This window comes from Rissa tridactyla, chromosome 2 (assembly GCF_028500815.1).
Source record: "Rissa tridactyla isolate bRisTri1 chromosome 2, bRisTri1.patW.cur.20221130, whole genome shotgun sequence".
NCBI lineage: Eukaryota > Metazoa > Chordata > Aves > Charadriiformes > Laridae > Rissa > Rissa tridactyla.
Window position 1 is genome coordinate 34,481,846 of NC_071467.1, and position 27,916 is coordinate 34,509,761.

The following is a 27,916-nucleotide window of genomic DNA, read 5'->3' on the forward strand; positions in this document are numbered from 1 at the left end:
ACCCCTCACAGAAAGAAGGATTAGTTTGGTGGGGGGGGGGGGGGAGGGACGGGGAGGAGGCTTTGCAAATTCAGCCCAAATCCATTTGCTTTTAGAGCAATACCGAAGGAGTTGACTCAGGGGTGGCAGAATGGTGGTGGAAGCGGCCATCGGGTCTGCCTCACCAGACGGGTACTGGCTGCACTTCTGCTGCCCATACTGAGACCCAGCTGGAGGTGAGTTAGATGCAGCGCAAAATTTGTATAGCTGCACCGAGGTTGTGTTAAAATGTGTTAATGTGTGTCTTAGCCTTTGAGTGTACTGTCCAAATTAGGTACATTAAATGGCTGAAACATCAGAGATTGGTGGCTGTTGTTATTAGACTGTAGACGTATCCTTAGTGGTAAGAAAGGTATTTAAAATCTAACTATGTACTTGTGAATTTGATGGCAAATCAGACTTTCTTCTCCTCAAAATACTTGACAAGCAGTCAAATTTAAGCTGTACTAACTATAGCATATTGTGATTATTTTTACAATCATTTCTCTGTCGATCTAAAATCCGTTCCTTTAAAATACCACATCTTTTCCATTTAAAGAGCTATAGTTATCTACTGAGTGTTTAAGCAGAGTTTCCTCTGTCTTTACTTCACCATTTATATTATTTTCTAAGAAGCTTTAAGCAACATAATTCCCATAAGGGGACACTCTGATAATCTACAGTGACTTCTAAATAACACAAAAAAGTGAAACTTGATCCAGTTATTCCTAATGGGGACCAAGAACATGTAGTTGTCCTTTAGAAGAACGCATTTTGATTTAAAAATGGCAAATAACAATCTACCAAAAAAATCTAGGGACCAATCACAGCACAGTGACTGGTGACAGTCACAATTACAGTGACAGCCAAAATACAGTCATTTACTTCCAGTCTGGATACTTCTAGTTTCACCTTTGGACCATCCCCGGTTGGTTGGTTGGGTTTTCCTATTTGCAAAAAATAATCCATTTTATTTTTTTCGGGTTGCCTCTTTATGTCATGTAAAATGTCTACAGAGTCACCTTACTTTCACTTCACCCATGTGGCATGAATGTTCCAGTCTTTCCTTCCAAACGTTTTTCTCTCTTTTCTTTCGCTGTCCCACTTGCCCCTTTTCAGTCAATCTCTTCTCTCTTTGTTTTTTTCTTTTTGTTTAGTTAATTCCCTACATACAAAAATCACTTCAAAATAATTTATATATCATGAAGCCAACATGGCTTTAGAGTACTGTTGAAATTAGAGAAATTCTTTCACAGAACTATTTTTCAGGATCAAAAAATCATAGTATTTCTGAACCTGGAAGAGGCAACTGTTGGATTTCTTACTACGTTGTATTAAAATGACAGTAGATTTTACTTTGTCTTCTTTAAAACCTTCATAACACATGTTTATAAAATGTCTGTTTGTGCAGTTATGCATTTCCTGTGGCAATGTGAATGGGACTGGTCTTTGAATCCCTTCCTTTTTAGTCTGAAAAAAAAAAATCTGGATTTTTTTAAAAATAATTCAGTGGGGGTTAAACTGCATTTCCCCTGCTATATGACACACCTGTTGCATTGCTTGTTCTTCTTTGGCTCTCTCCATCTTCTCTACACTTTTCCAGATATCTTCCCTCTTTTGGTTAGCCTTTTTTGTCAGAGAGATTGTTTTTACAACAGATTTCAGCAGTGGTTTGTTCTTCTACTGTAAGCTTTAGGAACCTGTCCTCTTTCAAATTGGGATGAGTTGCACAAATGTGGAAGCCCAGCCATAAACTAGCAATTGCTCAGAACAACTAAATTACGTGACCCAGATAACATGTGATATGTGCATTAATATTGTAAGCAAAACATACAACAGGTTGTGTTTGCGCAAACAAGTGCACACGATATATAGAAAATGCATGTAGCTTGGCAACATTCTTCAAATAGCATGCTCTAAACAGAAAAGTTGGTCAAAAACTACTCCGAGGAAAAAATTCCCCGTTTCATTTGAATTTTCAAGTGTCCAAACAGCACGCTATTGTGCAAAAAATGGATTGCTGAAATAAAAACAATAAAAAAGAGCTATGTGTTGAATTATTTCATTGAGCTAGGATCCAAAGTAAAGCACTGTGATAAATCACATCATTTTGCTTAAAAGCAGGGGAGAACAAAACATGGACAGATAGAGGAAAAAAAAAAAAAGAAAATAATGGGAGAAAACCAAAACAAAGCAGTGCCCCTTTCAGGATGATTGAATTTTGTTTAATCCGTATTTTACTCTCTGCTACATGATTTTACACACTCTTGACAAAGTGTCAGGCAACTGGAAGAGAGTTGGAAAAACATATGCAGCTTTTTGTCAACTTTATGCCTCCCTAAATTTAGAAGACTTTTCTGAATAAAGAAACTAAAAATAAATCAGGAAACAATGTCAGTAACGGGGTCTGAATTATCCAGCAATAAAAAACCTGAAAATATTTGTAATTTATTTAAAGAGAACTTTCATAACATAAATAGTGGCAACGAGACTTGACTGGCAATGAAAAAAAAGTGATTTGCAGCTGACTTACACAGATGACCTTTAAAAAAAAAAAATTACACTGCCTATTTATACCGTGCCTTGTTTACTTACATGTTTAAACTATTGTAAGAACTCAGAGTTAAAATGTGGCCAACATGTACTTTACCTAATCTTAATAGCTAAAGCTGGCACTGAAGTCTTGGATAAGCAAATATTTTCACATTAATAGTTACAATTTTAGTTTCCAGAATGAAAATCAATGTCAATTTACCTGGATACTGTAAATAAATTAACAAAATATACTGAAAAATTAATGTCTACAGATTCATATAGCAATTTTATTTTTATCACACATATATAGGGTGCTTTTGTGTACATACAGAGATAGAAGTGTTATGCAGTTTGGCTTAGGGACAATTTTATGACAGTCATGTTTAAAAGCAATAAAATTATCTTTAAGGAAATGTGCTAAATTAAAAAGTTGGAAAATGCACATTTATATAAATATAATAGAATTAAGTCTGGATTTTCTAAGCAGCAAACTTCCAAAATTCTGTAAACATTCACCATACTAAATCTTTGGCTATTAAAGTAACATCATTAGAGAAACCTGACAAGAATGATAACTTCTAGGCTAAGTCAAAAATTTGGTTAATATATACAAATTTTTTGAAAAAGCATCCACAAAATAATGGCAGTGAAAAATGAAAAACGGAGGGAGCAATCTGGTTCTCAAAATCAAGAAAACGTTAGTTAATCCAAATATGAAAAATTATTAATCAAAGTTTAAAAAAAGTCCTTTAAAACATTAGCAAATGAAGCGTTTTTCTAACTAGCTCTAACAATAGTTGATGCAACACTGAGCCCAGGTGCATATTTACTTCCACTTCTACCAATTCTTTACCTCTTCTCTGCAAAATAATAGAGATACAACAAAGTTGCAGCACAGTGAAGTCCACCTGCCCAGCTAGCCAACAAGACTAATCTTTATTCTCTTTAGGAACTTGAGACCAATGAGGAGCAGAATGATCAGCCAGCTTTTTTACAACCTCTGGATGAAATTAATCATGTCGCAACTTACGAGTCACTCAAGTCCCTGGAATTTTTCATTCTGTTACCCTTTCATGTCAGTCCTCTTGTTCCTTATCCTTTTCAATCTCATTAGGCTTTTATTTTCCTATGTTAATGAACACAGACTTTTACCACTCACTCTGACAAGTTCATGGGTGCAACCATTGCTCATCAGAGGTACGTAAAAGCAAACGGTATTACTTCTATCAGAAGTGTTAGCAGACTGGTGCGTTACCAAGCCACTGTTCTTGATTTTCCAACATGTCTGCATTAAGCTAATAACAAATAAACTAATAAACAAATAAGATCACACAATAAACTTCCAATATTTAACTGAACGTAGTCATAAAGTATACCACTCAGTAACCACATACACACAGAAAACGTGGAAATTATTACAAAGGAGCGCTATAACTGAAACAATAGCAACATGCACTATCTCCTAGACAGTACTAAGGGACAAAGGATACAATCCCTTTCAATCTTAAAAAAAGGTGTAACATTCAGGTTACTTCCTTAAAACAAGCCTATGGGGAAAGCTATCTAAAACTCTTAGTAAAAAGTAGAATTAGAAAAGACAAATTTGAGTCTAGTAATAGAAGTAAATCTAGAAATAGAAACTCATGTGATGATGGCTTGATGGCAAGTCTGATAAAAGATAATCAAATTTTAGTCAGACCAAGAAGAGAAATTTTGCAGTTGTTTTATGCCATAAAAGGGAAACTCTGCTACTGTTTTATGCCACAAAAATATCTATTAATGTGTTTGTAGGCTGCCATTGATTTTAATTGAAACAGTCCATTAATTATTGGAAGACATGGTATAGAAAACATTGTGCAAAGCAGTAGCTAGTCTCCAGAAAATTAAATAAAATGATGAGATGAGATGAGATGAGATGACGAGATGCAACGAACAGAAACAAGAAGAAACAGTGAGATATACCAGCCTACCGATGTTCTTTTCATAGAGAACGTTCTGTCCCCACCAGTTCTAAACACTGAAGGTGATGAGCAAAGAGATCTTAGACCTGTTTACAACTTATCTTCTCAACAAAAAATCAGTGGACAAACTGAAATGAGAAGCACATACAAACCACAAGCCAGCAGAAGGTCAAGTACCCCTATAAAAGGACCTGCAGAGACTTTTCAAAAGTATTCAGGCACCTGAAGATGCAAATACACACTGTAAGAGACTCCATGACTCTTGGTAATGGTTGGACTCATCCTGTTGGGAACCAGCACGCTGAAAATCATGATTCCCAACTGAATCTCAACTGAAAGAGTAAAAGAGGGAAGGACAGGATCGCTGGCATTCAGAAAAGGCTGAATAAGAGCAGATATCTTGTACAGTGACTTCTCCAAACCAAAGAGGATTCCCTCTTACACACACACACACACACACACACACACACAGAGGTAGCCACAGTATTCACTGTATCACCATTCTCAACGTGAGAACCAGCAACCACAACTATTTATGATGGTTTTGATCACTCTGTTCCTTTTTGCTGGCAGACAGGATGATGAGTTTCCAGACACCATGTAGGATAGGTAGACTGTATTTCACTAGATATCCACTTGCATCTTTTGATGCATGAGCCCCTTTAAAAATCTGACCCCAGCCCTAAGTATCCCCTACAGAAACGTGATGGTAAGACTTTGCATTTGCTAGACCTTTTCTTTTTAGTCTTGAGCTAATCAGTTGGCAATTAACTGTAAATGATTAAGGCAATAATAAATGCTAGCAGGCAATTCTTAGACTTCAGTTCCAAGTGAAAATGCAATCTGTTTAATGAAACAAAGTCTCGGAAAGTACAGGCATCAACCGAATAATCTGAAAATGCCTTTTTTTGGAGTAGACATACCCTGAAAAAAGAGCTCAAGTTTGTTTTTCTGTTTTTTTTTTTCTTCTGCATGGATATGAATGTCATGGGCATTGTATGCAGCTAACAAGTCTAAAATAAATACATGATAAATTTTAATTTAAATGCCTCTGAATTAATTGAAATAACTGAAATGATTTTAAATATTTGCAATTATTAACGAAACCCTTTTTTCCCCCAAATTGGTTTCCATGTATCTGAACTGCATGTGACTCTACTATCAGCCACATTCTGCTATACTAAGACAATACAGCCAGTAGTGATTGAGAAAACACATTATACATAGCACTTAGTTCGCCATGAAATTCTAGATGAGTTAATGATAGATAATGGCCTACAATTCATGTGTGACTTATTTTAGCAAATCTCACTGATACAGCAATTCAAGCACACCGCATCAAGGCTGCACTAAGTATAATCAAATGGGCTTGCAGAAAAATCAGCAGAAATTACAAAACACTTAATAGAAAAGGAAGTGACATGCGTAGAAGTCCCATGAACTCAGTGCTGTTCATCTGCTTTAACTCATCTGTTTTATTAGGATTTTCAGTGCAGAATTTGTGAGTGTCAGTGCTCATTAGCACCCTGCTCCTTACCCAGAGCTAGTGAAATAGTTGCAAAAACCTGTCCAGTATCACTGTGATGGCTGCCATCTTGACTGACGCTAAAATGATGTGTAAAGAGATCTTTGCAAGCTCTCTCTCAACTTTTTCAGTGAGTTCACAGGTCCACATCCAGTACTTAAGATGTGGATGCACACTAGATGTACCCTGTGGCAGTAGGTCTGCAGCAACGACAAACTTTGCAACCTCATGAATCAACCTCTTTCAAGAAGCCTTGATGAATATAATGACCAACAGAAGTCCCAGGAATATCTGTTTATCTGGACAAGTGTATGTGTGACTTCGTTAGCAATTTCCTTTCATTATGAAAGCTAACCTTAAACCCAATCCTAGACCCACCCTTTGTTTTCTATCTATTAAACAATCATTAATCCAGGAAAAATCCTTCCATCTTAACCCATGATAGCTCTGTTTATTTAAGCGCCTTTTTGAGGAAATTTGCCAAAGGCTTTTTGGAAAATTAACTATACTGTGATAATGTCTAAAATCACAACTAGAAAGCACTGCAAAGCTCCTGAGCCTGACATACCCCCAGATTTTCTACTTATTGTATTGGGATGAGATCTGGAAGGGCACCAGGCCCCTCACTTCCCTCTCACTACCCTTGTTGGCAGGAGAGGAGCTATGGCATTTGATTTCTCTCTCAAGACAGGACAATCAGAGACCAGGACACAGGGAGCACACAACACCAGAAGATCCACTGAGGCACACCTATGTCAAAAACATATCCTTCTCCCTATACCTAGCAACTCCTTGAAAGACCTGCAAGCTTATGCAGTGTGCGCTCCTGCTGCAAAAATTCTTGTTATTACAGATTTAAACTTTTTTTTTTTGCAGCAAGCTCACACTGTACTTCCACAGATTTCATCTGCAACCCTTTTTAGAAAAAAAAAAAAAAGAAAGAAAAATTAAAAAGAATTGCATGCCATTTGCCATTTTCCATGACATTCTGGTCCTTTGATACAGGGGTACAGGGTGACATAACAGGCACAGACCAGTGAGACAGATTAGTAAATATGAATTGATCTGTAACAAGATAGTTGAAATGATAATACCTTCAAATACCTTCCTACTTGGGAATAATGCCTGTTCTAGCAGTACTATATGCAAGAACATAATGTGGAAAAGTTGAAGAGGTGAGACAGAAAACATTTAAAGTAGAGCAAGAAGAATCCTGGTTCCCCATCTCCTGCCCCCCTGCTGATGGTCCCCACACCAGCACAGGAAACCATCTCATTGCGGGTCACCCCAAATGCAGCCCAGCCACCTCGGGCTCCAGATGGCAGCTCTCTCTCTGCAGCCACTGCCAAACAGAGCAGTGATAATCATAGAATCATAGAATTGTTAGGGTTGGAAAGGACCTTAAAGATCATCTAGTTCCACCCCCCTGCCATGGGCAGGGACACCTCCCACTAGACCAGGTTGCTCAGAGCCCCATCCAGCCTGGCCTAAAAACTTCCAGGGATGGGGCTTCCATCACCTCTCTGGGCAACCTGACGGACTCACCTAAATACAAAAAATCCACTCTGTGATCAAAAAGCCACTGAAGTTCACAAATAATAGATGCTGGAGCACAGTCAGTAGAAACGTAGCTGATCATGGAAAAACGTCTGCATTCATCTGTGGTGGAAGGTCCACTTTTAATATAGTGCATATTATTTAATTTTTGTTGTTTGGGGTGGTTTGGGAAATACTAAAACATGAAGTAAAAATACACATGCAAAAGCCCAGACCGACACTACCGAACTTGAAACACCTTTTGCTATGAAAAATATTAATAAAAATTCAGGAAACACATAATCAGGCAGAAAAGACACTGAAATAAGATTTGTCTTAAGACATCTGGCAAAACTAACCTATTTCCACAATAAAATATAGCCCGAAGCATAAACTTTACCATTATTTAGTTGTCTTAACTATCTTCATTCACCTAATAGCAATATGAAACTGTCTAACTGCGTAGATACAGAGATCTCTTGTGTAATCATATTGCCTAAGTACATGCTTTTAATTAATAAACAGCAGACATAATAATTATCTAAAGCTGAATTACTGGTTTTACTTGATATTACCTGTCCATTCTCTTGAACAAAAATAAACAGCAGCAGGATTAATGTCTTTACCCTTCTGCTACTGTTTTAGTGGAAATCTAAAGATTCTGGGCTTTTTAGACTCACTTTTTATAAATTACATGGAGTTTGATATGATGTAGTTAATTAACGCACATAAAGATGAGCCCTCTACAGAAATGTCAGCGTTGGTAGCAATGGCCACTTCTCAATAGGAAAAATGTACTTTATCTGGATAAAGAGACTAAACCAGTTCAAACTACCTGTTTAGCAACGTCTCCCTTAAGAAAAGCGTGCATGAAAATCTAACACCAACACCCCATTTCTTCCAAGATCAGACATTTTTTCACCAAAAGAAAATTATCTGTAAGAGTATGTGTAACAGTGCCCTCTGGTGAGTATGTGCCCAAGAAATGCACTGTCATTAGAAGGGTAAAGAGAGAGATTTTTTTTTTTTTTGGCAGGGCTGGTAAGTAATTTGGGCAATTTTGCAAACTGAATTATGGCATCACTTTTCAAAACCAGCAATGAAGAAGTTAGGTGTTTTGAGATTATAATTACTTCACGCAATTGGTTTATGCTCATTTTTTTAAACGCAAACGTGCATGAAGAAAGAGACAGTAGCCTTGACTAGGTGAAGATTTATGAGTGCTATAGACAACATAGCTACTTTTATGGCTGAGAATGTAATAGATCCTAAGCAAACACTGATAAGTCCTCTATTCTTCTGAGAAGTATCCGCCCACCAAGTGTCCTGGCATTGGAAAGCCCCACAGTTTTGATAAGAATAAAGACAAGCTAACTGTAGAAAACAACTTTATTTCTTAAGTCAGTTGAAAACATTCATCAAATGGGCTGCGTCTTCCTCCTTTATCGGACAATGACCGCTGCATTTTCAGTCCTGCTGAAATGTGTAAATCCTACTGAAATATGTGAAATACATAGATATACACACCCATAAAATACATGTCTATGTATATGATACATATATGTGTGTATATATATAAAAAAAATTAAGTTAAAATATATAAAATTAAGATAAAATATTGGCCAAGGAGTAAAATTATATTTTCAAAAGGTGTAATTGTCAAACACAATAGAAGGTACTTCATAAGAAAACAGCTGATATGAAGTTGTGGTGGTGGTTGAGGCCTGAAAATACCATTCTGGTCCAATTTATTACTTGCTATCTGGGGTCAAACCAAGAGTAGCTTTAGCAGGAATATCGTGCTCCTTCGTCGGTACCTCACAGGGATCACATCTGCTCTGCCTCTGAAAGCACCGTGGCCGTTACCTGTAGCCTCCCCAGCACAACCTGAACTGCAGCCACGCTCTTGTAAGGGCAGGAAGACTTAGGGATGTTACCAGAGCTGTTTGCGTCTATGATGTTTGTACTGCATAAGAATGAGAAAGTGAATTTAATGAAAATATCACCCTGGTCAACTTAACTATCTCTTATGACAATCGTTCTTCTCACTCACATTAAATATGCCTCATCACCCTCTTGCTCTAACTGTGGTGACTAATTAACCTCACGGTTTTTAAGGAAGGAACTTGGCAGTCCCACTCGGTTGTTTAACAAATAACCAGCTGTCCCCAGAGGACTCAAAGGAGTCACTTCCAGCCAAGTTCCTTTGGGCCAGGTATAAACATCAAACAAAAACCCACCTCAGCAGGTGGCAGCAAAAGTGGGGGGGGACAGGATTGGTAAAATGTCATCAGTAATTGAAAAAATCTAACTTTTACATTATTTTGCAATGTTTGGTCAATTTATTATAGAGACCGTGATGGCTACAACCAACATTGCATGTTTCTTCAAATTTACACATTAGCCTCCTCCATTTACTTAACAGCTCCAAACATCCAGCTATCAGCTTTCCTAAAACACAGGCACTGGCACTTTCAAAGAAGGACAAGCTAATTAATTTTACACCAAGAAAATTAGTGTGGTATGTTGTAAACAACTACAACAACAAATTAGAATACTTTCAAAAAGTTAAAAGTTCTCCGCCCGTTGCAAATTGTCAGCCTGGCCAACAAGTGGATCGAGTTAACTCTGTTTCTCAAAATCTAACCCAGTTTGGCCAGAAAACTCCACATGTGGAAAACGAAGCCGATTTGATTTATTTTGGCAAATAAAGAAGGGAAGGGGCTGTAAAGTCAGGTCTGCAGTAGAAATATTAACTTTCCTGATAATACTTTAGCAAGCACTAAAGATCCTAGAGCAAAGGCTACCTTTTTATTATGGCAGCAAAAGGCATTCAGCCTCATGAGGCCACCAAGCATCACTGTAATATAGGAAAAACACAGTAATGGTTCAGATCAGTTTAGGGTCTGCTCTGAACCTCAGATGTAGGGTAAATTAGAAGTCAGCAAATTAAATTACTGGCTTTTAAACTTTCCCCATCATAGATTTTTGTACAGCTCCATAGATACTTCTAAATTAAGGCAGCTGTCAACATCAGACTTTAACCAGCAGCAAAACGGAGAGTGAAACTATAGTGTAAGACATCCCCCTTTGCTTATGCGAGAGAAGTAGGAGCTCACTACAGTCACATTACGTTAAACCTTCCTCACTGGGGAAGTAATTGGGAGCTGAAAGTGCTAGGATGAGACTGTGATTACTTTGTGCCAGATTGATAATTTTGGTGGAGTGAAAAAAAATTATCCAGGGTAGTTGTGGGTACTGCGTGGGAATCTAGTGGAAGTAACACGGAAATTGAAAAGCAAACAAACAAATAAAAAAAAGCACATTTCTGCAGAAAACCTTAGCAAATTGACAAAACCTGACAAATTTGTTACAGTCCTCTTAAGTTCAAAGTCAATGAGATTTGACTGCAATGGACATTTTTTTCAGGCACTAAAAGCAAGAACATAAAAAAGCTGGAAATACCGCCCTGCTTGGGGGTTCAGCCCAGGCTTGTTCCGCCTGCTACGAAGCTCCACATTCCCTAGGGCGCAGCGCACTCCCTTGTGTGCCACCAAGGCCACTGCCAGACGCTTTCTCCCCGAGCCTTTGTAAAAGAGCTAAAGCAAGCTTTACCGAAATTAACTCCTTATTAATCAAAAGCAAAATAATTCTCTCTCTTCCAGCCACATGAGAGAGGAGGGGACAGTTATTTGTAAATTGGAGAGCCCTGGCAGCACCCCTGGCTTTTTTAGCTCAAAACTGTGCATCTCCGACAGTGCTGCGGCACGATTGCATCAAGCCGACTTTATTCTTCTGTTCACAAAGGGGTACTTCGCATGTCTTAGATCAGCCACAACTTGCCCCAGTGACTCCAAAGGAAAAAGGAAGAAAATAAATATACTATTATTCTAGATTTAAAAAAAATAATACACAAACCAACTGGCAGAACACACAGGTTTCTTTGAGTACTACCGGCATTCCTGTGCACCAATATCTCAAGGTGCTCTGACAGCGATGTTGCATAGTAAATAAAGTAAAAAGAAATCCACTCTAATCAAATCTATTTATTATTCCTTTAGCTGTGTTACACTGACAAAAAAATGGACTCTGGTTTGCTTTCATTGGGCTGCCGGATCACACCATTACAGATCCTTCAACACAAAGTTACAAGAAAAAGCGGGACGAATATTTTTTTGTTTGTTTTTATCCAGTTTTTATAGTGTCTAGGTTTTCCATCTCAACTGTTCTTGTTCAAACTAAATCTAGTTCAGGAAAGAAATCCCCACCTCATTTCCCTGAGAACCTAGTTATTTTATCTACCTCAACAACCAAGCTACTCTACCTTGTCATTTCAATTTTCACATATTTTCTCTTTGTGTATTAGTTCTATGATTCAATGAAATCTCATCTCTTCAGCCCACTGCCATAAACTACTGTCTGGAACAAAGCTCTCTCTCAAATTCAATCTCAAACAAAATGAAAAAGAGAAAATCACAAATGAGAAAGTGGACCACAACCAATCCTATGGGTCCCATGCTCACAAGGTCTGCAAGTTATTTTGCTTCATCAAGTAAACCTGAACTACGGGAAGGTGCTATCACCTCTCTCGTTGCCGAAGGAGAAAGCATTAATAAAAACAAGACCTCCTTCCAGGGACATTGGAGTGTCAATGTTAATCACTGATTTAGCCGAAATACAGTTCTTGATCTTGAAAGCGATTTCAAAATGAAATACAAACAGCTGAAATTTTATTGTTTAAATAAAGGCGGACGCAGACTCTCACACATCTGCTGGAATTACTGCTGCTAAACTATGATTACTACAAACAGTAATTATTTACTGCAATGGTAACACCTAGAAATCCTTTGTGCTCGTCTCAGCTTTCTCTCATTTAACAGCCCTAGTAACCAGGAAGGCAAGAAAAACCTTTACGTTTATGTTGTCTATTCCTCTGCACAAAGCACTGAGCTGCAGGGGATCCCACAGTTGAAAGAACTTTTAGATAGGGACGAATTAATTTTTGTTTCAAAATTTAGGACATTTATTGCACTTTCTTATACTGCCTGTTAAAAGCTTTGCAATTTCTGTCTTCAACTCTCTGCACGCGTTTTTTCTCCTCTTCATATGCCTTTAATAGCGTCGTGCAGAGCCTCACCTGCTAAAGCCTCCCCAAGAAAGCCGTAATAGCTGTAACTCATAGGACTGGATTAGGAAGCTTTTCCTTCACCTGAAAATCTGAAAAACGCCAAAAATAAAGCACTTCTTTAGCAAACATTGACAAATGCTGGAATTGAGACACTATACGTGAACCTGCGAGTTAAAAGGACTCAGCAAAGAATCAATTAAAGTTCTCTACAGTTAGAAAATACTTTGTCGTATAATGGCTGTAAGTACTTTTTGCAATCAAGAACAAGCAATTGTCTGTATCCATACTGTGCCATTGTTGAGGTACAAGCTAGGCAAGCCCATACAATTACTTCAATTGAACTATATGCAAAGGGAGTTAGCACTGAATTAAAAAATTAGTTTCACACAATGGAAGTGTGTTTTAATGAAAATGGTGGAATTCATCTTTCCTTCTATCACAGTGATTTTTAAATTGGTGCAACTCAATTAATTGAAATTCGGTCAGAAGAGAAATCAGCAACAGTGGGTGCAGGACTGGAGCGAATATTCCTACATGCCACGTGACAGCTGTGACAATACTAATAATAGCATATTGATACTGATGTTCCTGGAGTCTCCATGACTATTAAAAGTTTCATTTTGTTGAAAAGCTGTACTTAGAATTCTTTATCCAGCTGCAAATAGGAAATGTTATTAATAAACCTATTTTTCACTTCTTCATCTGAGCTTTTAAAAAGTTAGGTTGCAGTGAAAAAATGCTAGCATTTTTCCATGACTTTTCAGGGTAGTACTTCTTTCTTATCAGGTTTACCCTGATGTGATTCCATAAGTGTGCATATGGTATAGAATGAGACATTAATGAACTCGACAAGCTGTAACACACTAAAATTAAGCCTCTAACATGCATACGGATACACACCTTGTAATACACACACGTTTCTCTAATTCCTTCAACTTTCCCACTGCTGTATTGTAACATAAATCTATTGCTACTGCTTTTTCTGGGAAACGCTCATTTTTCATGTCTCAACATTTTGTTTTCTTCTAAGCAGAGAATCCTTCCTTTGTGGACTCCTGCAAGGCTCTGTTCTGAGCCCTCCGTTCTGTTCTCTCCCAGGTCATCACCCTACTGCTTCCTAAGCACTGAACCTGAGGTCATCGGTCACCTGTGATCTTCACCACCACATCAGCTTCAGTGATGCTTATTTGTAGACACTTTAACATCTCTTAACATACCTCCTCCTTTGCCCCTGCTGTTCAACTAAGTTCTAGGCTTCCTCTTGGCTTACGACACCAAAGCTCGAGATGTGCCCAAACAAAGCATTTCTTTCATTATTTACCTCCTCTCTCTGCTCTTTCTCAACTGCTTCCATATTTCATAATTTCAGCATCAATCTGGTTCTTCTCCTCCTGCATCTCATCTGCTTGCAAACTGACTGCTGATTCCTGAAATATTCTCTGTATATAAATATTGCCTTGGCACACAGCCGAAGTGTGCTTTTTTTTCCCCAAAAACTCTGAGGGCAACAGCTTACTCAGAATCCCAGACCTAGCAACGGAAAGTTTTGCAGACTTTGTCCCTTTCTGGAGATAACTCTACCTAGAACTCCAACCCTCTTCAGTAGTTGCTATGGCTGATGTCTGAACTGTGATCTTCCTGGCCATAGCGACTCCAGGTGCTGGAGATCAGCCACTTCATTTCATCCCTTCCAAACATGAGGTGGGAGAGCATAGCCTTTGGAAATACGCCCTACACACATCTTCACCAAATTCCTCATCTTGACTTTCATCTGTTTTCAATTCAGCTACATCTCTTTTTGCCCTAAAGCCAAGCTCTCCAGTCCTACAGATGTACAGACTGTAATCCATCCTCTAACACACAGAATGATGCTCCTGCTCCTCTCCCACGAGTAAGTTACGAAAAAGAATAAATTTCCTCTAACGTTAACCCTCTCCCTCTCCAAAGAATTTGCTTGCAAGAAATCTACAGCGATGCAAGAAGAACGTGGTATGCCACATTTTTTCATGCTGTGACTGCCCACCAGCTACATTTAATACACAGCCAGCTGTTCTCCTTCTGTCTTTCGCAAAAGTTGGTGGGCCACTCGAAAGACAAACAAAACAAACCGGGGGGAAAAGAAAAAAAAGCCAAACAAACTCCTAAACACATACACAAAAAAAAAAAAACCCAAAGCATATATGATCAGCCTTTGTACAGCAAAAGATACCTCTGCACGCTATTCTTATGTATTAATTCTAATGTCTGTAAATAACTTGCACACGCTTATCTTGATTCAGCTAGGGCAAGGAAATTTGGATGGAATTAGACAGATATACTAAAAATGGGAGAAAATATATATAACAGGAAAAGTCAAGTTTTACCTTCCTACAGGTTAAACATTTTACAATTTTGCTTAAATAAAAAATGTGCATAGCTGTTCTCCTTTAGAGACACACACAGAAAGTCTGAAATGAGCTGTTTGGACAAACACAGGCATCAAGAAACTGCTCAGGGAATTTAAAATGTGTGGGATTCTTTCCTTCATTACAACCAACTCCATTTCTTAACATAACTTACTAAACCTTAAGTTTTTATTTAGTAACAGTCTAGAGTAAGGTTCTTACATCATTCCAAGGTGTTCTAAGTGAAGTTCCTAGAAACTGAAAAATTTGTTGGTCAAGACCTAGATTAGTCAATCATTTAGTCCAATTTTATTTTAAAATTTATATTTTAATTTTAAATATTATTTTAAGGATCTATTAAAAAAAACAACACTGAAATATTTATTGCTTTTGGATTTATTTTGGCGGAGATTATTCTTAAAAAATAAATTTAAATAAGCAAAGAATTTACTTAATTTTATATTCCTAAACACTGATTGCATTTTAAAATAAAAATAAAAATAAAAATAATAAAAATAATATATAAAGTATATATACTTTATTAAAAGTAAGAATTATTTAATAAAGCAGCTGTTAAAGGCTTTGTTTTTTCTTACAACTATGTCTAGTATAGCTGCATCTGCTTTGGTATTACTGCACATTTTACTACACAAAAAAGTAGGTGTCACTGTACTTATAAGCATAGCAAATCTTGTTTCTTCACACATTCATTACAGATGACATTCAATATTTTTCAAACTCAAATAATGCCTATCTTCAGTTTTTTCTGTAGGTCATCATCTACCCTGTCCCATTTATTTCATTTGGCATAATTCCCACAGGGTTACTGCAAGGAATCTCAAAGATTCAGTACCATGAAAGGTTACCAACTATGCATATAAGTAAGTGACCCTTTCGCTCACTATAATCTGCTCAAAGAATTTCCAAAATGCTCACTGGAAGTTTTCTATAAAAATCAACAATATTCTTCTATGTCGTATGGTGTCTTTGCTTTCAGGGACTTAATACCTTTTGCTTTAAGTGTCAACTGTGCTGAAGTATAGGGCCTGTCTTTAAAACAATTTCTATATTTATTCACATTGACCATCCACTTTCTAATGGGCGACCGCACGAAATCTTTAGGAATGTACTTAATCTGGTACATTTCATTTCCATGAAAGCAATGTAGCAGATGAAAGAAAGAAGAAAGGTAGCAGTGGCATCATAGTACCTAGAGCACACTGTGTATCGTCACTAAGTGTCTGACCGTCCGCAGTTTGAGAACCTCTGCTCTGTTCAACTATAAACACAGGTATTTATAGACTAGCAGATATATTTAGTGTCATAAACATCCCCTTTGGCTGGAAAAATTAAATTACATACACTGTTTAATATTAGGTGGCTGGTTTGTTTTCTTTTTCTTTTATTCTTTCTTAAATTACAAGGCTAATGAGGCATACAAAATGATTCTAAATGAATTTAGGAAAGGATGTAAGGCTTGCTTTATGGGAAGGTTATTGATTTTCAACAGGAATCTAACTATGTCACATACTAATAACAGCATTAAATGTTTTCTATCAGGGCAAGAAGACAAGCAACTTGCAGACTTGTATAATTCACAGATACAGAAAATATATATGTATCCAAATGCTCTATCTAAAGCTTGAGATACGGTATAATTAGCTCCCAGTGTTCCCAGCAAGAAGACATCCCTGTACGTACACAAGCTCCTCTTACAGTTCTAATGTAATTACACCAATTCTAGGACCACGGTCATCTGAAATAGCCAACATCGGGTCTGACCCAAAATGGGTTTGGATTTTGAATTCAGTGCTATTAGGATCAGGACACAGAGAAAGCGGCAAAGATGAGGATGTTTGTGTTCTTTGGCACACAAAATCCAAAGTGTATATGGAAAGCATCTCAGCTGAAAGAAAGGTATCCCTGCAAACAGCAGCCACTAGCAAGCCACAGATTTTTCTTGATATCTGAAAAAATATATCTTGACTTATCAAGGATTACAGAACACGTTGAATTCTTTATCTAGCTAAGAGCAATGGAGCATCTTTAATTTTCAAGGATCACAAGTTGCATTTGTGGTGGGCAGACGTATCCTTTGCGGAGAAGTGCACCACACAATCTGTTTTCAAGAATTCTGACCCGTTAGTGGGTTGATGCCAGGGCTCCCGAATGTTTCTGCTTGCAGTCCTACTGGTCTGAGGTAGAACAGAGGTTTTAAACTGAAAAATAGAAATCTATTACTTTGACCACCTAAAATTACCAGACAAGGCAGACAGGGAAGCTGTTTTCACACTGACTTCCTAGAGCACATTGTCTTTCTGGGTTTGATAACGTGTTTAGTTCTAAACAGCAGCTTCCCTACAACTATTTAACTGCGTTACTTTGCTCAACTAAGGAAATACTTCTCTACCCGGAGAGTTTTTCCTTCATGACCGTCCTTATACAGCTGAGGTTTACCAAGTTGGCTTGAACTGCTCTACAATGATGATTTTGATCCTCTTACGGACAGCAAGAGCTCTGCCTTGCAAATTCAAGGCAAAAGGAGACCATAAAGGGTTAAAAAGTTTGCTGCAATCTCATAGATATGTTCTTCAGGCCATTTGAAGCTGTGCTCGTTTTCTGCCTGCCAAGGTTTTTGCAATTCATACATGCATCTTAATTTCAGAACGCTCATTTACGCTCTCTGGTACCATAGAAACTTGGGAATGATCTTTGGGAATGTTTTTCATTTTCTACACTCTTTCAGCTTCAAAAACATCTTGGGAGAAAAAATTACTTGACCTATTGGATTAAAATAAGATAAAAACTCTACTATTAAGTCCTGTACTAACAAAATTCATGGTAAAACTTCTCTTAAAATTTGAATCCCTTTCTCAGCGAGAACCTGCAAACTGCTTAACATTTCCCTGCCCTTGAAATGTAAGCCTATTAGTTGAAAGTTTCCCAGTTTTGCTCCATTATTAAAAAGGTCTTTATAGACTTGCTATTGTAAAGATTACTATAGTGGAGTCACTTGTTCTTCTACTTACCATTAATCAACGTGATGTTAAAAATGAGAAATGAGTTGCCCTCAGTTGATTTCTGAGCAGGCAAATACCCCGACCAATATATATCCACCAGTCAGCTTACTCGTTTTGACAAGAAAAGAAACGACTGATTTTGTTGACAGAACAATTTGTTGAGGTCTGGCTGCAACACCCTAAAACTTCAGCCTTGGCTTTCCTCAGAACTGACCGTTCCTTTCAACGGGGCGAGCAGAGGCGGGCACGCGCCCGGACCTCAGCCGTGGAAGTTCAACACCCGGTAGATCAATGCAAGCGTCCCCGTATTCGGCAATTTAAGCCACTATCTCAGCTGCAGACAAGGATATGTATTAAAACTGGCGCCTTTGTTATGAGGACAATGACCTTCAGGAGAAGTGGGAGATGAAGTCAACAAGCAAGAGGTGCTAATGCCTTAAACTGCCTCAGTTGTTTCGGCTGAGCCTGAAAATGGAAGTGAAATGCATCAGCCCGCGCCAGGGAACTTGCGCCGTTTCTTCTCCGCTCTTACCTGCAAGCAAGGCCATCTGAATGAAGCATGAAAAATCTGGCTGAGGAGATGGGCCCCAAGTTAACCCAAAAGCTCAAACCAGACTTCTGAAGTACAGAATGCACCTAGATTTTTAAATGTAGTACGGATTGTAAATTCCTGGGAGCTGGGGCTCTGGTTCATCCCATTTATGCTTTACTCTCAATGCTAAATAACAGTAGTTAAGGAGATACAGACCCTGTAAAGTACATTTTATTTGAGATAAGCTCTTTTCATCTTGACTCACTTTAAACCAAAAAAAAAAAGCCGTAACCAACAAACAAACAAGCAAAAACCACTCACAAAGTCAGCCTAATACAACTGCAATTAGCTTAATGCATTTTACTTTCTTACGACTAAAACTTCTTCCCCCTAATCCTGAGGCTGCTTTTTGCTCTTTGGGGAAATTCCAGTGGAGGCTTCCTTTTATTTTTTTATTTTTGCAGATAGTGTTTTGTCTTTGATATAATGATCTGGTTTTCCATGCAAGCATGGATGTCGACACCGAACTCTTAAAGGGACTAGTTTGCATCCCTGTAATTTATCTAGAAGACTCTGAAATTAAACATAGCAAGATAAATCTCATATTAAAACTGAGTGCCTACCTTTGCATTTTTTTTCCTGTCTTACTATCATGGTCAAAGTTATTCATATTGCTATGATCAAATCTAAAGTTTTGCCTTAAACGTACGTCAGAGCAAGTTTTGGCACTTCAAAACTGAAGAAAATTAAAAAGCATTGTCTCTAAGTCTCCCTACACCACTTGTTGAAATTACGTGGTTAATATTAATATAAAAAGTCACTGAAGCTCAGAAAGTCAGACAAAAAGAAAAAAAAAAGAAAGTTAAAAGCAATAATATAGGGTAAGACACTGTAAAACATGAACTGAGACAAGAGGCTCGGAAGACATTAAAGCCTCTTTAAAAATGTAAATCTTTTTGAAATGTTTTGGATTTGGACATTAAAGCCTGGAATATCACTGTTCTCCCAAAAGGCAAGAAGGATATTAAATAAGGATAATACATACCTATTATGTAGATAGCGTCTACCACCAAAACCAGAACTAGCAGTAAAAGCTATGCGTTATTTTCACCTTCCATACGTAAAAAGCCTAATTCCATATTTTGTGAGGACAAAAAAAGAAACACGGATCGAGGGGTAACTGCCCAGAAACACACGCAGCCAACAACGTACGGGATCTCTCTCCCGCCTAACAGGGTCACGGTGTGGCTACCAAACGGTCCAGCAGAAAAGGCTGTTTTCAACTTGTTTAGCAGTTGGGAGCAGGGAAGGAATAAACAGGTGACGTATTCAGCAATTTGGTGAACAAAATCCTACCCATTTACAAAATCATAATTTTACACTTGGAACTACAACAGCAGGTACAAGCCAGCACCTGACTATCCCTATCAGGTGCAGAGAGAGGACAGTGAGTGTGTGTTAATGTGCAGTCACAGCGTGGTCACCATCTCACTTCTCTGAGTAGTGTCTAGACCTCTACTAAGGGATTTTCATCTGCTAATGTAATGTCAGTCTGACATTTCCTTGGAAAAAGGAATAGATATTATTATCCTGAAGGGCATAGGAAAAGACACTGTCTGCAAGACACTTTGGAGTGTGATTCTTGAACACATAGTATCAATAAGAATCATCTTTCTCATCATAGTCATCAATTCAGAAAAAAAAGAAAAAGAAAAAAGAAACAAGAAAAAGAAAAAGAAAAAAAGAAAAAGAAAAATAAAAAGAAAAAAAGAAAAAGAAAAAGAAAAAGAAAAAGAAAAAGAAAAAGAAAAAGAAAAAGAAAAAGAAAAAGAAAAAGAAAAAAAGAAACGGTGCGGCTGCAGGAGGCACGAAAAGTGCCTGAGATACACGAGGAAACATGGTCGTTGCAGTGAGCAGTCTTCAAGTATCTGGACCAGCTCTGAGAGTATGAACTGGTCCCACGCAGTGCCCAGTGCTGATACTTTACATGTCAGCAGTTAATGAAAAAATGTCTTCTTTAACGAAGAAAAAGGAAAATTCAATCTGCATAACTTTCTGCCAGCGAGGCCTATTTTGGTTAGCAAGTAGCGGGTTATTGATGGACATCGCTACTCTCTCAGACAAGTACAAACCAGGCTGGTGTAGCCTAGCAACCCCATACAAAAATGATTCTCAAAAAGGGGATTCTCGGTGCGATATTGCCATAGACGCACTATCAATTGCAAGCTGTGCCGTATTTGTCATTCCACGGAGGCTCAATCCTCCTCTCCCACCTGAGCTGAACCCCTGTGTTTGGGCAGGTACTGTCATACATGCACATCAAGAAATCCTCTTCCATCAGAGAACTAAATACAAATGAAAAAGCAGAAGGCTAGGGGCAAAGTTTAGCATGCTAGAAATACATAGTGGAAACAGCGTTATTTGTATACGTCTATTGCAGTTGGATTCCCAGATAACAGGAGGCAAGGAAAATTCACACAGCACCTCGTATACTGCTGACTGTAATGTATGTCCTTGTTGCCTGGATACCTCTAGTGAATTACCGAGCAAGGGTGCGAGTCTTCTTCCTAGTCAGTATTAAATAAAAAAATCCCAACCTCCTACTCCATAAGAGGCAGAAGATGCACATGGAGGCTTCCTGCACCCGTGCCAGCCGAGTGCCAGAAGAGACAGATCGAGCCTGGAGAATTTTAAATCTTGCGGCTTGCCGTGCCACGTTATGAACTAGATCTCATACAATTCATCACCCAAGTTGCAGAAAAATAGTTCAAGAACTCAAAATAATGAATTCTGTCATTTCCAATAGAAGTGTGAAGGGAGAATTATGAATGAACCTTTTAAAAACACGTATGTGGAGGGAGATTGCCCTTCTACAAAATGAAAGCAGCAGGCTTCTATTTAAATGGCCCAATCCTGAAAGCGAGACCTTTCATTTTCAATTAACTTAAATTGACAATTGAGAAAGGTTTGAAAATGTTGTTGGAGCCTTTCAGTTTGATAGATCTCAGCTCTGACATTACATACAGCATTCTGACCTGATTTTTAGGGTGTGCTGTTTTAAAATTGAAAATTTGAAATGAAAAATACTTGATTCAATCAAAGCTGTTGCAAGACATTCAAACATCTTAATCTGTTAGAAATGCCTTTTCTGTATTTTCTCATCATGATATGTTATATAATGCATCATTCATTAAGATACATTAAAACCGAAGAGCCGTACCTTCCTGCAACCTTATGTTATTTTATGTTGCAGCAATGCTTTCATTGAGAAATTAAATTCTATCCCAGAACATATTACCTGTTGTACATGGTAATTTACCACAGAAATAAAACCTTTCTTTACCTTTCTTCACCTTTCTTCTAAAGCAGTCTACGTTATCACTCTACATTACCAGAATAATGCAATTATCTAATATTACATATCATCATCACAGAACATAGACAAATCAAACTAATTTTCAGGCTTAATATTCATTTTTAAACACAGAAATGGAAGACTTCTGAACAGCCAAACCACTTCATTAAATAAAAAATGAAAATAAATAAGTCAGAGAATATTTCAAAGCTCACTGGCAAGAGACGGAACTTTGAAATCACTGTGGCGGAGATCCCCTCATTGAAAGAGTCCGTTTATCAATTAGTAAATGGAGTACATTGCCCCTGATAATTGACAGATGTAAAAGCACAATCTGCTTAGCTCAGAACCACATTATACTAACGATGCAGTCTTAAACCCGTTGTGAGTTATTATTGTTTTGTTATAATAGACTCAGTTCCCAAATAAACAAAAACAAGCAAGAAGCTGAAGATTTTTCCATCACGTGGATTACCACATTACTAGTTTTGAATCTTTTTAAGGAAGTCTCTTTCTACTGATGGATGACCTGCTAAAAAGAATTCTTATTGTTCAAAGTAATGGTTTGTTTCCTGTAGACAGTAGAAACTGATGCACATGATGCAGGTTTGCAAGTAACACTGATGATACGTGCTGGACGCCATTTTTCCACCCCAGTCCTAAAGAGCTTGAAGAGACAACAGGGACCCCTTTCTTGTAATGCTGAGCCCCTATGCACCTGATATAAATTCTGCCGGAAAGTTTTAAACTGAAAACATGTCAAGCACAAGGACCAAGTTCTGTTCTTGCACTACTATAATTGTTTGGTAAACTCATTGGGATCAAATAGGATTTGATTCGGAGACTCAAATTTGGCCAAGCAACACACTAGGCCATATTTTAAGGAATGGGGGCAGCAAAGATGTGTTTATACTACAATGCCTTTGTTAGGGAGCTGGCCTGGAGATGATTTAATGATGTGTGCAAATTAGCAGTAAACATCACTTGGTCATCCAAGGAACTGGCCATTATGGCCAGGCTACAGGAACCCCATTTTCCTCACTGTACCTCCTGCATTCTTCCACGGTGGGAGGCAGGAGAGAGGGCAGTGGTATCTCAATGCCACCTGAAGCTACTCCCAATGCACTGCCTAAGGGTACTTAATGCAAACTGAACCTCTGCGTAGCTCTGATTTTAGACTACTGCTACTAAGCACAAAATTTTGGAATAGAGATATTCCTCTATTTATGTGAGATGAGGTGCAGAGAAAGTTATGCTTTGTGGTAAGGAAACACAAACTTTGTGCTCTGGAAAATGAGTCCAAATGCGTGAGCTGCTAAAATCAAAAGTAACATCATGAACAAGATAACAGCATCCTCATCTTGTCCTACACCTGATTTATTTATTTTTTTTTAAATATATGTATGGAGTGAGCCTTAGGCAGCCTCGTGCACTTCAATAAGGGAGAGAGGGACAGCGAGCTGAGTACTGGGCAATGGAAATAGCACTTTTAAAATTCTTATTTCCTCTCAACGCTTCAGAGCCTAAAGGATAATGAGAAGTGTGAACTGAGTTACAACAGAGCATTTTAAGCATTTTGCCCCTTTTTCCCTTAGCCTATGACTATGAAAGGAAAGGGGAAAAGAATGAAATGACCAAAATAGTGTTCATATTTGAAAATCACCGGCATGTATATAAATGTTTCATATGCCTCCTATATAAGTTGTAAGAACTTCTGTTCTTAAGGAATATGGGGAATTACATAGCACTTTGTAGTTTTCTCAGCTCATAAGAGACTCGGGGACTTTGAAAGCTGTGTGTAGCATAATAAGTCTTATTCACTAACTCAGTTTTAACAAACTCAGCACCAATAACAAAGGAGATGTCACTTTAAACTACTCTACTGTCTTTGAAATATAGATGAGAAACCACATTAAATCAAAGTATGTGCAGAATCATACCAGAAAAGGCCTACACAAAGGCACGTCCAATTTAACATAACCATAATTTACTATGGAGTAGTATTCACTGTTGCAAATGTGAAAAGTGTCTCTGAAGTACTGTCTGCTTCACAAAATGCTTGACTATACCTCCCATTTCAGTGTACAGGAACAGATGTTTGACTCACAGGTGTGACATCTGAAAGTTGACTTTCATCAAAGGTACCCTGTAAACACTGCACCTGCAACACTGTAAAAGCACTGCAAACACTGCCGGGTCCGCCTACAAAACTCATCCTTGGCTTGCTTTGCCCGTTTCATGTTTGAATTTTTCTCTTTTATAACTGTTTTTCCCCTAAGAGACGTTATTTCAGGATTCTCTACCAAGGCGTCCAGCACTGGCCAAGTGCTTTTACTAGGAGCAGCCCTACAATAACAAATCCATCTGCTGCACAGGTGACCATGAGGGCGGGGGCGGAGAAATAAGTAAGGGAGGCAAAACCGAAAAAAAAAAAATAATAGAAAATCGTCCTCAACCCGGTGCAAAGCCGTGACTCCGACTACTAAGGAGTCACGAATGCCAGCACAGCCCCCGGCAAGCAGCGCGACCGGCCGCCGGGGCAGGGGCGTCCCGCGGGGGCGCGAAACGGGTCCGCGCTGAGCCGGGCTCCCGCGGCCTCGTCCCGCCGCCGGGACAGTCGCACACCCCGCCCCGGGACACCGAGGCTGCGCCTTTCCCCGCAGCGCCCGGGGCGCCGACAACGGGGACACGTGACCAGGCGTATAAAAAAAATAAAATAAAATTTAAAAAAAAAAAATAAAAAAAAATTATAAAAGGAAATACCCCCCCCCCAGACCGGCTGCTGTCGAGCCGGGTCAACTTTCCCCACGTTGCACGTTCGCCTCCTCCGGCGCGGCGGGTTGCGCGGGGCTGTGTCACTCGGTGGCCGCCGGCGCCGCCGGCCCCCGGGAACTTACCGGCGGGGCCGCCCCGTCCCTCGGCCTCCGGCGGCGCGGTCGCAGCTCAGCACAGCGGCATCCCCCGGGGCCTCCTGCCTCCCCCGCACCCCCCGGCTCCCCGCGGGCGTCCCGGCGCTGGGCTGCCTGACTTGTTTGGTGTGGCTGGCACCGTCTCTACCATATGCTGTCGCGGGAAGGAGGAGGAGGAGGAGAGTGTGTGTGGAAGGGGGGGGGGGGAATTAACTTTGCTCAATGGCGACAGGGCAGCAGCCTCAGCCCAAGCATCAGATCGATTTACTAAACAAACTGAAACGTGGGTGGGGATGTTAAACAGTAACCAGCAGCCTCAATGAAAACCGAAAGCTGCTGCTGCCACCGCCGACAGCCGCTGGCCCTTGCGCGCAGCCCGCGCCCCGCCAGCGGGCGGGCCCGGCGCTCCCGGCCCGGCCCGGCCCCGCTGGGCTGAGGCGGGCGGCAGCCGCGCTGTCGCGGCGGGGCTTTGTCCGTCCCCCCCCCAACCTCCTCCCCGAACCCCGCTGCCCTCCGTCTGGCTTCGCGGCAGCGCCCCCCGGCCGCCCGGCCAGGGAGCGGCCGGTCCCTCGCTCCCTCGGCCGCACCGCCCCGGCCGCCCCACGCCGGGCTGACACCGCTCCTGTGCGGCGGGCGAGGACATAACCCTCCCGCCCGCCCTGTTCTGCCCCCGGGGGACGAGCCCAGCCGCCTCGCAGGGCCCGAGCGAACGGCGAACCGCCGGGCCGCCCCCGCTGCCTTCCCCCGGACCGCGGTCCTCAGCTCTGCCCGGTGTTTGGTAGCCACAGATTTGCGGGCGCCCAAACCTCAAGGGTTCCCCACCGGGCAACGTTTGCACCACTGAAGTTGTCACAGGAGGGGAAAAAAGCCCCCTTCTTTTTAGTCAGGTGCCTGGTCATGTAAGGAAACGGGGTCAAGTGCGGGGATCCACTGCAAACCCTGGATTCCCTGCGCTAGAGACACTTCGTCGGCCTCTTACCATCGGGAAGGTAGTGACACAAGGAAGTATTTATAAAATAATAATTGTCATTGTCCTCCGACATTGAACATTCACAGACTCGAAACAATAATTAACGCCTTGCCTATGATATCACCAGCTCACACCCACAGAAGCATCAGGAAGAATGGAAATAATTCAAGGCAGTGAAGGTGGTGTCTTGTCACTCCAAAAATCATCGGGGGGGGGGGGGGAGGGGAGGGGGGCGCTCCTTGGCGGCGTGAGAGGAGGATATTCTGCAGAAGTTCCCATGCAAGAATAAAGAAAGTCCCCGTAGAAAGGGACTGTCTCGCCGTGGAGGCGTGAACATGCCTGACTCCCATAACTGCACACCCGTGTCAGTGATTTAACGACACTCTCGCAGGAGAGGGACTACGCGGGCTCTACAAAGGAAGGAGATTGGAAAAAAAATAATATGAAAAATGTTCTCTTCCTCCAGCCTCTGAAAGCGGCCGGTGATGGATTGGTTTCCCCAGTGAGGAGATCAGCGAGTTTCCTCTACTTTCTTACCGATGGTACCTTGCCATGCTGTTGTATCTCGTTAAGATGGCCAATTCCTCATTTCCAGAGTTTGCCCGTGGAAACTCTGGATGCAATTTCTAGGGGCTTTCGATTGTCCCTTGGTGGGAGCAAAGGGAAATTTGCTTGACAATTCCCCCCCATTACGAAACATTAATAATCACTGGAAATAACTGCCCAGATAGCCACAAGGAAGGTGTAAATACATCCAAAGTCCTCCGGTGTTATTTCAAAGGTGGTTTTTAAAAGGCCAATAAAAGTCGCCGAGGAAGACTTGTTCCTGAGGAGTTCTTGCCCATCTCCTGCCGCAGATAAAATACTGCAGGCAAGAGCAGCACTGACAATGAAATAAACGTTACTGCTGCTGGCTACAGCGCGCCTCGGAGCGATCCGCAGGCGCAAATAGCCGATTTAAACAGTGACTGTCACTTACGTGAGGGTTGTTTTTTATCCTCCTTCTGAGAATCTCCGCCACATGCCGTGGGCTAATAACCAGTTTTCTTACATGAATAAAGAGGATTGATCGGAATTTCTTTGCTGTCTTAATTAGACTAAAGTTAAGATACTAAAGCCATGTGGTCATCTGTAGCAACTGTATTTCCACACTAGCATCTCGGTGCGGGCAGATTTGATGGGGGGGGGGGGGGAGGGCAGGGGCTCAGGACGTTTTGATTCCAGTCACTTCAGCGTATACAAACGTTATTATTATTCTTTCTGCGGGAAAGGTACTGCTTCGTGCCAAAAGCAAATAGCTTGCAGAATAGTAAATGGAATTTCTTTCCTGTGCGGGGAATATTTGTGCGTGCGTATTTCTCATCACATAAGGCCACGTTTGATTTAACCTTAATGTAACTAGTGGTTTTCATTTCGACTTCAGCGTTTCCTTAAATGGTTTTTATGAAGTGGTTGCCTCTTTTAGTTATCAACAACGTTTTTGAGGAAGAGTGGGGGGCAGCATAGAGTCCCTTGACGGTCACCTCGCCGCCAGTGCTACCTCTGAAGCAGCATTTTCACGTGTCACCTCCACGATGAAATCATGCGACTGCCCAAAGAGCCGCAGTAGCTGTGAATTGTCCCGGCGCCCGTGGCCGGGGCCCTTTCCAGCTTTCCCCCCAAAGTGTGGTTGCTCCCGCCACCTGCAGTCCTGCTCCCCCTCTCTTAAGGATGGAGCACCAAGGGCACTTGGGCAGCGGCGGGGACGCCCTCCCCGGGATCCCTGAAAGCACCAGCTGTCCCCTTTTGCTCAGCCTGTCTCTCCCGAACTACACCCCAGCAGGCAGGACTGGGAGACGGTACCGAGGTTAGGGAGGGGAGGAAATCCACGTAGCCTTTTGCAGCGGAGACAACGAATATTTCCAGGCGTTGACCTCAAGGGGGAAGACCCAGACAGTATAGCTTCTGCGCCAATTTGGAGAAGACCCTCTAAGCACTGGGCTGCCCCTGGCTGTGGCCGCGGACACCTGCCAGGCGGCTGCTCGCCGGGCTGCGGTCGCCGGC

General features: G+C 40.5%; 1 protein-coding gene across 4 annotated transcripts in view; it reads right to left on the bottom strand.

Moving 5' to 3' along the window:
- The window catches only part of HNF4G (hepatocyte nuclear factor 4 gamma), a 64,405-nt gene extending 39,385 nt beyond the window's left edge, over nt 1-25,020 (bottom strand). For 2 of the 4 annotated variants that reach the window (XM_054192332.1, XM_054192335.1), the window contains exon 1: nt 24,892-24,957. The gene's annotated coding sequence lies outside the window, so the exon portion shown is untranslated. Of the gene's footprint in view, nt 1-9,330; nt 9,948-24,891 lie in introns of those variants that run through there. The other 2 variants (XM_054192334.1, XM_054192336.1) reach the window with 2 other exon arrangements.
- Between the last annotated feature and the right edge of the window lie 2,896 nt (nt 25,021-27,916).